Source organism: Mya arenaria, chromosome 9, assembly GCF_026914265.1.
Source record: "Mya arenaria isolate MELC-2E11 chromosome 9, ASM2691426v1".
Taxonomy (NCBI): Eukaryota; Metazoa; Mollusca; class Bivalvia; order Myida; family Myidae; genus Mya; species Mya arenaria.
This window is the reverse complement of record NC_069130.1, coordinates 69,760,365-69,770,511: the sequence shown is the minus strand read 5'-3', so window position 1 is coordinate 69,770,511 and position 10,147 is coordinate 69,760,365.

Here is a 10,147-nt window from a genome sequence, read left to right as displayed (position 1 = left end):
TGCATGGAGGAAGAAATGAAGTAACATGCTTCTCACACTGTTGAAACAATATGTGTTCTTCATTTAGAGTACTTTTTTAAGATGTGTAGGATAATTCTTTGTTTTAGATCACAGAATATTGAATCAGAATGAGAATCTGGAACTCTAGTTCACGAGTTCAATAGCAGAAAACGCCCAAGCGTTGGGTTGAGCAACTTACATTTGACGAAAATTAAATTATTTACTTAAAAGCACTTTGAATTAGTGAAATGAGACTTCATGGACAAGCCTAGTAGACACACATTTAACGGTCTTAAAGGGCACAAGGTGACAGGTCATCAGACATTTAACGAGGAATACAGCATAGACATATCACACATGCGTCAAAATGCATTACAAGAATTGTTAGCATTGACGTCAGCGGTATTATTTTTTCAATGCAATTAAATGCGTTGAATGCAATTCTGTGTCTGACGTTTTGGACCACTGAACGTCATTCAATATCCTTTACAGCATTGTTAACAAACGTTGTAAACAATATATATATATATATATATATATATATATATATATATATATATATATATATATATATATATATATATATATATTCTTGAACCGATAGATTTCACTCACGGTAAAGATTGTGAATAATTCTTTCTTCGCCACTCATATTACCAATAAGCTGTATAGTCCCTATGAATGCATTCACTAGGACACGTTCAAAGATCTATTTTTGTAACAGATAGTGCACGTTATTGGAGTAAAACTGCATTGAACTGACAGACCATTACTCCTTTATATTGATTGCATGGGGGATGAAATGAAGTTGCATGTTTCTTACGCTGTTGAAACATGATGTGTTGTTCATACAGGCTGATTATTTATTTAAGCTCGCAGTATATTGATCAAGAAGGACAATCTAAAGCTATATTTCACGAGTTCAAAAGCAGGAAACAGTCACTGTTGGGTTTAAAAACGGGAACGAGACAATTAGACAAACATTTAATGATGCCCCTCTTAAGGGCACAAGCTGACAGGTCATCAGACATTTAACGGTATATACAACACAGACATACCACGCAAGCATAAAAATATATTTAAAAAACTATACTAATTCATGTGAGCGGCAGTCGGTTTTAAGAATGTCCGTTGGACAGCGTTCGATACAATGTTGTGACTGGCATTTTAGACCACTGAACAAAACTAAATACCTTTCGCAGCATTTGTTGTAAATAATGAATATATATATTATTGAACCGATATATTTCACTTACGGAATAAGATTTGAAGAGTTCTTCTTTCGCCACACATATTACCAATAAGCCATATACGTTGAGTCACCTCTGTCATTACATCAAGTTTAACCAGTAGTAGAACTTGATTGTTTTATATACTCACATTTCACAAAGCACTCTACATTATTAATGTAGCATAATGATGAAACCATGTGGCTTTCTCTCAAGATAAAGTATGATTTTTATTATACTCTGTAACACCGTCCTAGTGCAGCAGCTTCACTTTGTAACCTTCAAAAGACATCAAATCCAAAACAAACATAATTATATATTTACTATGTGCAATATATTTAAATATGTTTTAGACGATGATTGTATTAACGTAACACATTGATGTATACTATCTTATCTTTCAGTTCAATGTGTCCAAAATCACGAAAACTCCTATGTCATACAATTAGGTTTTTTGTGGATCTTAAGATTCAAATTTACTTGTATGATGTTGATATTGTAAAATTTAGGTAAATGTCAATAAATATACTTATGTTCTTGAAGGCGAATTGATTTGTTACCGCGGTCTTTTAACAGAGACATTAGTATGTAAGGTGCTGGTTCTCATATTGCTTTTATCTTAAACTTATATACGACTAAATATTAACGATAACATATCCTTTATGTATACCCAATGCTAATGTACTTGAATTTGTATTCACTCTTCTTATTTACGCCGCGCGGTTGTAGGGTAAGTTGGGGGAGGATTCATGAATGTTTCATCTCAGTATGTAAGTGTTATATTCACTCTCCTAAAGTCTAACCGTATAACTTGTTTTATGCATTTTCCTTGTATTGGTGTCTCAAAATAAAATTCCTTTTCATGACGACCAAATTTAAAATGCATTTTTTAAAATACACTTGAGTGAGACTTCAAAAGGGACACTTATTTTGTTTATGATAATAGCAGATGCAACTTTAACGATGTGTTTGTTGTTTAGATTATGCATTTTAAAGCAAAACACCCCGAGTGAGTATGAAAGTGCAAGTACAGACATTACGGTACTTGAAAGATAAAATAGTATGAATAGTACAAATACCGCGGTACCCAACGCTACTAGAAATACTATCAACTGAAACTACAACACTGCCAATATTGTCTTCTACCTCTTGAACATGCATCACTTACATAGTTGGTGTTCTAATACGGCTTAAATTATCGCAATGATGTCTAAATTGAATAAGGCTAATAATGTAACAGAAAGGATCCGAGTAAGTATAAACAGTATGTTCTGCGGCCTTTCCGATACCACAGAGTAACTTCATGCCACATGTGTGTTCGCACATACAAGAAAAACGGTTGACGGTCCCTCAACAGGTGTGTAAAACACACAATTTTTTCTATCATTTTCTACATATTTCATTTAACGAAATGATTATCCTTTTTACGATGTATCATGACAGTTTGACTGTAATAGTGCATAGTATAGATTGTAAAATGGCTTAATCGGGTATTAGTATTATTGAAAAAAAATTGAAAGTTTTATGAACACATATCAGCACACATCGTCATGTTTAAGAAAAGAGGAAATGTGCGAATAGTACGTGATCATAGGAAGAAACGCCGCATCTGGATTGAATCCAATTCTTCTCAAACAACAACAGAGTGTCAGAGGGTTTGTCAAAATAAAGATCGGAGGATGCCAGTGTTATGAAGTGCTTTTAACAAGTAGTATACGATAGTTATCTTCAAGGTAAATATAGATTAGATCGGTTTTGGAGATTCTGTGATGATCAATCCGAAATGAAAAGGTTACTTCAAAATGAGATTTGATATGAGTTTTGTAATATTTAACTTTAATTTTTTTTTAAATATTAAAATATGAGTGTTTCCAGCGTTTCTGATATTGTTTAAAACGCTCAAAGATACATATTGTAACACACAAACTTAATGTACATCATAGTTTATAAAGTAAACATGAACAAAGTGTTTTTTAAAAAAATTAGTGTTTCTTGATTTTGCTGATAATTTGATGAAATTGAAATAATTCGATTTTCTGCATTTAACAATGCATCTTATTTATACAGGGATGTTGTCTATAATACCTAGGTATATACTTAACCCTTAGTTAATTATACCATGTTAATTCTAGGAGAAAGTGGTATTCATATTCTAGTAAGGTATAAACAGTGCATACACGATCCTTTAGGGACGTGAAATTTATATGAAATTAGTACTGTTCTATTTTAAAGAACATTTGATTTACATCGTGCGAAATAAAAATCATCTAAAATACTCGCAATAAAAGAATGAATTGCGTGATCATTGTCGTTAACCGGATGTAAAGGGACTTGTTTCAATTATTGTAAACACTTTGATTTTTGCTCTTTTTTTGATAAATGAGGTTTTGGAAACTTTGTATTTATAAGTGGTTGTTAAGCGGCTTTTGTTTCCGGACGTTGCGTGTTTCGGGCATGTTTAATGCAGATATGGTTATGTTCCCTTCTGTATTCCGTGCATGTTCTTTATAGTTTAGGAGTGGTGTCAGGCATCCCTTGTCTTGACATGGCTGTTTGCCATTTTGACGATCACCCTGAACATCGCGGTGATTTTGTATATTTGTAGACACAAGAAGAAGTCCAGATTGTACTTTCTGCTGCTGAACATAGCCGTCGCAGGTACGAACAGTGTGAGCAACTATTGTAAAAGATAAAACAAACGTCTGAAAATGTCTGTTTCGCTGTACACTCAAAGGCGGTGACCGAAACAGTGTTTCATAAACATATTCAAATGTTTATGTTATACATTTATATTGTAGTTTGCGTGTCTCTCATTAAGTGCCTATTAGGCATTTGTCCTTGTGTGTAGTTTACTATCAAACGATATTTAATATAAACAAAGGGTATACGACATATACTACAATAAAGCCTTTTTGTTAGGGGCTATGATATGTCAAAGGTTTAATAATCTACTTGATGTGAGTGCTCGTAAGGATAGGTGAAATGGATCATCAATGCATTACACATGACCGAAAGAAGAACTTGTGTCTACTGTGTCTACAACAAGTTAATACTATTGTAAATTCTCACGACCTTTCTTGGACATCTACTAACAGATAAATTGTTACATCAACATACGTCTCATATTTGGAAATTTGAATCTACTTTTGTATACACTGCGGTTTTATAAAACCCTTGATTGACATATTAATTTTAACACAATGCTATGGTACATAATAAAATGGTCTGGAGGTTTTCTCAGATTTCAAGATAGTTTTGTTTCTTATGGTTAATATAGACGCGCTCCTCATTAATTCGACATACATTTGATAAGAAAATTAACTTGGAACAGGTAGATGTTAGAAACATTTTCAGATAACTGCACACCGGTATGGTTCCTCGTAAAACCACCTACAAATATGTAAAACAATCTATGGAATTTGATCAGAAATCTTGACATGATAGCATGATTTGTGGTTATCATACACATATTTCTGAGAGGTTTTTAAGGGGTTCAATTATCTACATATGTCGTATATCATATTACGAAGATTTTATCGGACGGGTTCATGTTGCTTATTCTGGTGCAGTCGATGCTGGAAACATAGGAACACAGTTGAAATACAAATATACAATTGATAAGATTGACAAACACATTGGAAAATAAACGAAACACATTATACTAAATCAGAATTTAACCTATCGATAGTCTCACGAGTACCCCTAAGGATCTATGTATCATGCAAATATCATGCGGTATTCAGTAACGGGTTATGGGCTTCGATTGCAAACAGTAAAGTGAAAAAGTGTTTTGTTACCGTGTGGAAATACACTACTTGCTATATACCTTAAAATAAAATGGAACAGTGTGCTATACATCGATTATCATAGAACATAAGTACTTTGAGACGTAAGAGAAAAGACAGCTAAAGGTACCTATAAAATGATGTTATATACCTAGAACTACAATAAGCATCCCTGTAAAAGAAATAATCCCCATTGAAGAGTGGAACATTGAAATAAGATATCGCATGCAAACATGACTCTCTGATTGTGAAATGTTAAACAGTACAGCAATTCTTTCTGGGAAATAACGAGCATATTAAATGAACGAAAGGACAATAACTTAATTTTAGAAAAAAAACAATAGTTTTTTTTTTAACTTTTTAAATCGAATATAGCTCATTGTTATAAATACAAGTACAAGGGGTCATTTTCTAAAACATACGATATTTATCAGCATCTTTAAACAAGTTTAAAATGCTACATGTAAAATTCACCATTAGGCAATAACGATAAAGAGCATGTTTTCGTTCGTGTTTCTATCATTTGTTAGTATCTCATCTTACCGACGGTTTATGTTCAGATTTATTGGCGGAAATATTGGACAGTTTGTCAACGCAACAGAAAGATCGCTCAGATATGAAGATATGTCAACGCTTTTGCGAAAAAGTCATATTTTAAACTTGCGACCACAAGTGTTGATAGGACACATGTCATCGCCAAACATCCATTTACATTGATTGCATGCCTTTTATCATGAAATTTGTATCACATGGAACATGCAGCATTTTTACGAGTGCGTCACGATTCGCAAAGTGATATAAGGTCGTTTGAATACAATATTAAGCTTGATATTGCCAATTTGAAAAAGTATCGATTACTCTCAGAAATGTCATCAATTTATCTAATGCATAATTCTTGAAATATTTATGATTATTTTAAAGGCAATCGATGCCTGCTTTCTATTACCAGATTAAAAGTTCCTTTTACTGTTTCAGCATTAGGATATTAAGGTAACGGAGAATTGTATTGTAAACATTAGAAAACGAATGTTTAAACATTCTTCAATGTGTATCTATAGTATCGATCAGCTTCTGATTGTTCTTCAATACTAAATTAAACGACAGATACATAAAGCCATTTTAATGGTTTTTTTATTACACGATTTTCTAGCAGATTTTGGGAGCGTTTTGAAATTGACATATTTGTATAACAGTTTCAGTTTAAGTTTATTTGCAATATCAGCAGATACATGCCTTTGGCCAAACGCAAACATTATAATATATACATAGATAACCACAGAAAAATACAAACATATTTATATCTGGCGGGTATATACAAAATACATACAAATCAAATAAATAAAGCAATACATTGCATCACATCAATAAACATCAATAGCGAGAGCATAAGTATGTTTTGTCATAGCATTTAATATAAATTTGGAAATATTTCCAATATCCTGACTGTTATTTCTAGACGTATTCTTTGTTTTAGCATAAGAAACAGTTGTTTTAATTTAACCTAATATTATTAAAGACTAATTAATTAGACCTTTAAGCGCGTTTACCCAGCTCTGTTTTAAATTTACGTTTACAAAGAAGTTGTTAGTTTTATAATAAACTGGCACAATTAAAGAGTTCGAGTAATTCAGAACTTTAACCCAACATTTAAGCTCTCTTTATACAAAGAACAACTGTTTGGAATCGACCAAGTTCGCCCATATCAGCAGCTTTCAATGTTTTGGTAAGACAATGTTAAAAGCTTGCACACTGAGTGCTTTAACAGTATCACTGAGAGTACCACTGTAGCTAAATTTAAGTCCGTAAATAGGTCAACAATTTTTATGAAATCATTATTCAACGACACAAAATCCTCTCTTGTCTTCCTTTTCTGGAGAACACATTTTTTATTATCTTCTTTAACATTGATTTTCAAACCCAACTTATGTGAATATTGTTTATACAAATGAGCTGAGACTATGGACTTTGGGGATCTGTAGTATCAGCCATCAGCAAAGAGTATCATATAAAAGGACAGCCTTTCAATATCCTTAGTAGTGTGGTTATTAAAATCAAACTATCTCTAATATCGTTGATAAAATAGATAAACAAGAGTAGGGAAAGTGGTTCACCTTGTTTCATCCCTAGTGATTTATCCAGGAAATTCGAAGTTGACACTATATATATCTTTTACACACGTTTAAACATTCCGGTATATAGATTTTCACATAACTGACATTATACTTCTAATGCCAGATTGTACTTCAGCCATAATGTTATCTAGTGTTTGCCCCCCCCCCCCCTTTTATATATTATAACATTAACACCTTCTGCCATGAATCGGGCTGGCCTGGCTGTCAAAGATATAGTTAAAATATTATAAAGATATGGCGTAATACAATCTTTGCATTAAATTACACAATCTGCAACAAGTCAGGGCTCTTGTGTCTTGTTTTAATTATTTTATCAACAGCAATCGAACAATCTTAACAATCAATATCAACACTATAGAACGTAGAACCCATATTCGTAAAATGATTTACCAATTATGTTATATCTACATTGTTGACAATTGGTCTCATTTTTATTACTTGTTAATAATCTACCTAAACTTAAGACAGTTTGATTTGCATATGAAGCGTAAAAACTTTCTGTCTTCTGCGTATGTATCATGGATTTAACGAAGGAATTCGTGTCGGACGACATGGTCTTTTTTTGAAAACTGGATTGGATAACATGATAGACATACTTTGGGACTACTCTAGACGGTGGCGATATTTTTTCAACCCAAATAAATGCTCAGTCATTGTGTGTAAACTGTCAAGGACAATTACCAGAACACTTCAGCAAACATTTTCCCTTGGTCAGAATTTAGTTTTCGCCCTTGATAAATACACGCACTTGGGTGTAGTATGTGGAAAAACATGTGCTACAGAAGCAATGCGCGCGGCGTGTGTGAAACTAAGACTAAGAGCGACTAATTTCAGCATGTGTATTGGTAGACAGAAAAGATCAGTGCGATTAAAGTCTTCTAAAGTTTGTACTTTTTTCTGTGCACATTGAATAAGACGGATATTGAAACTGTGATAGATTATCAAAAACTTCATCTATTTGGTCAGATATGTCGGCTCCCGTGCAGGATTTTAGCCAAATAGATATTTCTGAATTGACTAATGCGATTTCTGAAATTTGATAAACAGTTTGGATAATACCTAAGGTTTTCAAACTATTGACAAAATATAACCTGCTGTGCTATTTAAAACATATGTAAATGATGCCATATTTCCGTAGAAATGTTGCATGGAAGGAATAACTGAACAAAAACGTAACTCGACCGGTAACACGTGATATTGTTTGGGAATATAATGAGTGAAGTAGGTAGCCTAGCACTTAAATTGCTGTGCATGAAAATGAGTCCTCCTCCCTTTGGAAAATCACCAGAAACAGTCCAAATGTTCGCCCATTATGTGTAAAAATCCTAAATTCTATCGCAAACGTTGTTTTACGTTCTTATCCACAGCGATGTAACTTATACAATTAATTGACTGAAAACATGACTGAACATGCTATATATCTGTTCTCGTTATATGAGACAGAAATGGCAAAAGGAATTATGGCAAATTTAGCATATTTATGTCAATGCCCTATGCTCTCAAGTTTTAGTACGTGTTTTATTCCTCGGCAAAAATATTTACGATTGCTTAGATAATTGTGATGTAATGGTTGCATGTGCTAGGTGTTACGCTTAAACTTAAGCGGCTCATTTGATTGTACTTCTTGTATGCATGTAAGCTAGTGTGTGTTCTGCAATATCACATATTATTTATGCATAACTACATTTTGTATTATTTAATGTGTTGAACGGCATTACTATCAATCAATTTAAATTGATATATATATTTAACAGCCGTATAATTTCCTTTACATAAATGGTATTGTCATGTGCCTAATTAAAAATATCATGATTGATATCTGATAAATTGTCTATGCAAGAATTTAAATCCGTTCCATTATTTAATCATGACTGAATAATATTATCTAAATATTATTTTGCAATTAATCTATTATAGAAATCAGTGTGCTTATTTTCATCCCATATTATTTTGACTGCCTTTTCACGCTCTCTAGTACGCGATTGTTCATTCAAAGTTATTTTCCTTTCGATCAAACAATGGTATGAGAAATCGGTCTCAACCGGAACAAGCATTCTGCTAACAATGAATATACATTATAATCACATTATAACTCATAATCTACAAGGATATATCACCAACTCTGTTTTTACACTATTTCTAAAATTTGAAAAGGCTTGGCTCAATACGCCCATTTACAATACAGACACTATTCTTTGCATAAGGTCAACAACTTATTACCGAATGTATTAGAGTTATTATGATATGAAATACGCTTCGGTAAATTATTTACATCGAAATCCTCGAACGGTTAATTAACGAACCGTTGTAAATCAATATCATCAACAAAGGATAATATTCACACTGTTTTCGTTTGTAACTACGCCTTAAACGTTTACGGATAAAACAACATTTTATAAGTTGCAGTTTTTCATATTAAGATGCAATATTGGATCCCCAACTTTACCTGAGTCTGTAATTTCCAACATAGTTAACGCTCAATAAACCAATATATCTTTTAAAGTTATTATAACAGAGGATTTCCAAAGCCATTAACGCTCACTAAAGCCGGGTTGACTGTTTTATATCCGAATTTCTTTCAGGCTTTTCGATGAAATATGGGGTTTTGTCAGTGAAATAACAATTTGATATTTTCACTGCAAAATAAGGAGTGAAAATATCAACTTTCAGAACTACTTTTAAAATCCTTTGTCGTAACTTCCCCTTGATCAAAACAGATCACTTCACTTTGAACCAGAAAATGTTGGCAAAAAATGTTTAAAATTTGAAGAAATGTTTAATGAATTTAAATAAATTATATATATATATGGAAATTAACAACTCACCGATTATTACCATATTAATCCCGTTTTTAAGAACATTTTCTTGAAGCTGATCGAATGTTCGAACATTTGCTTTCATACCAAACAAATTACCGACGAAAACAACTGTTCGAACATAAATAGAATTTTATATAATCGTTCAAATGTATTTTGAACTGTTTGTCGTTGTAATACGTAAA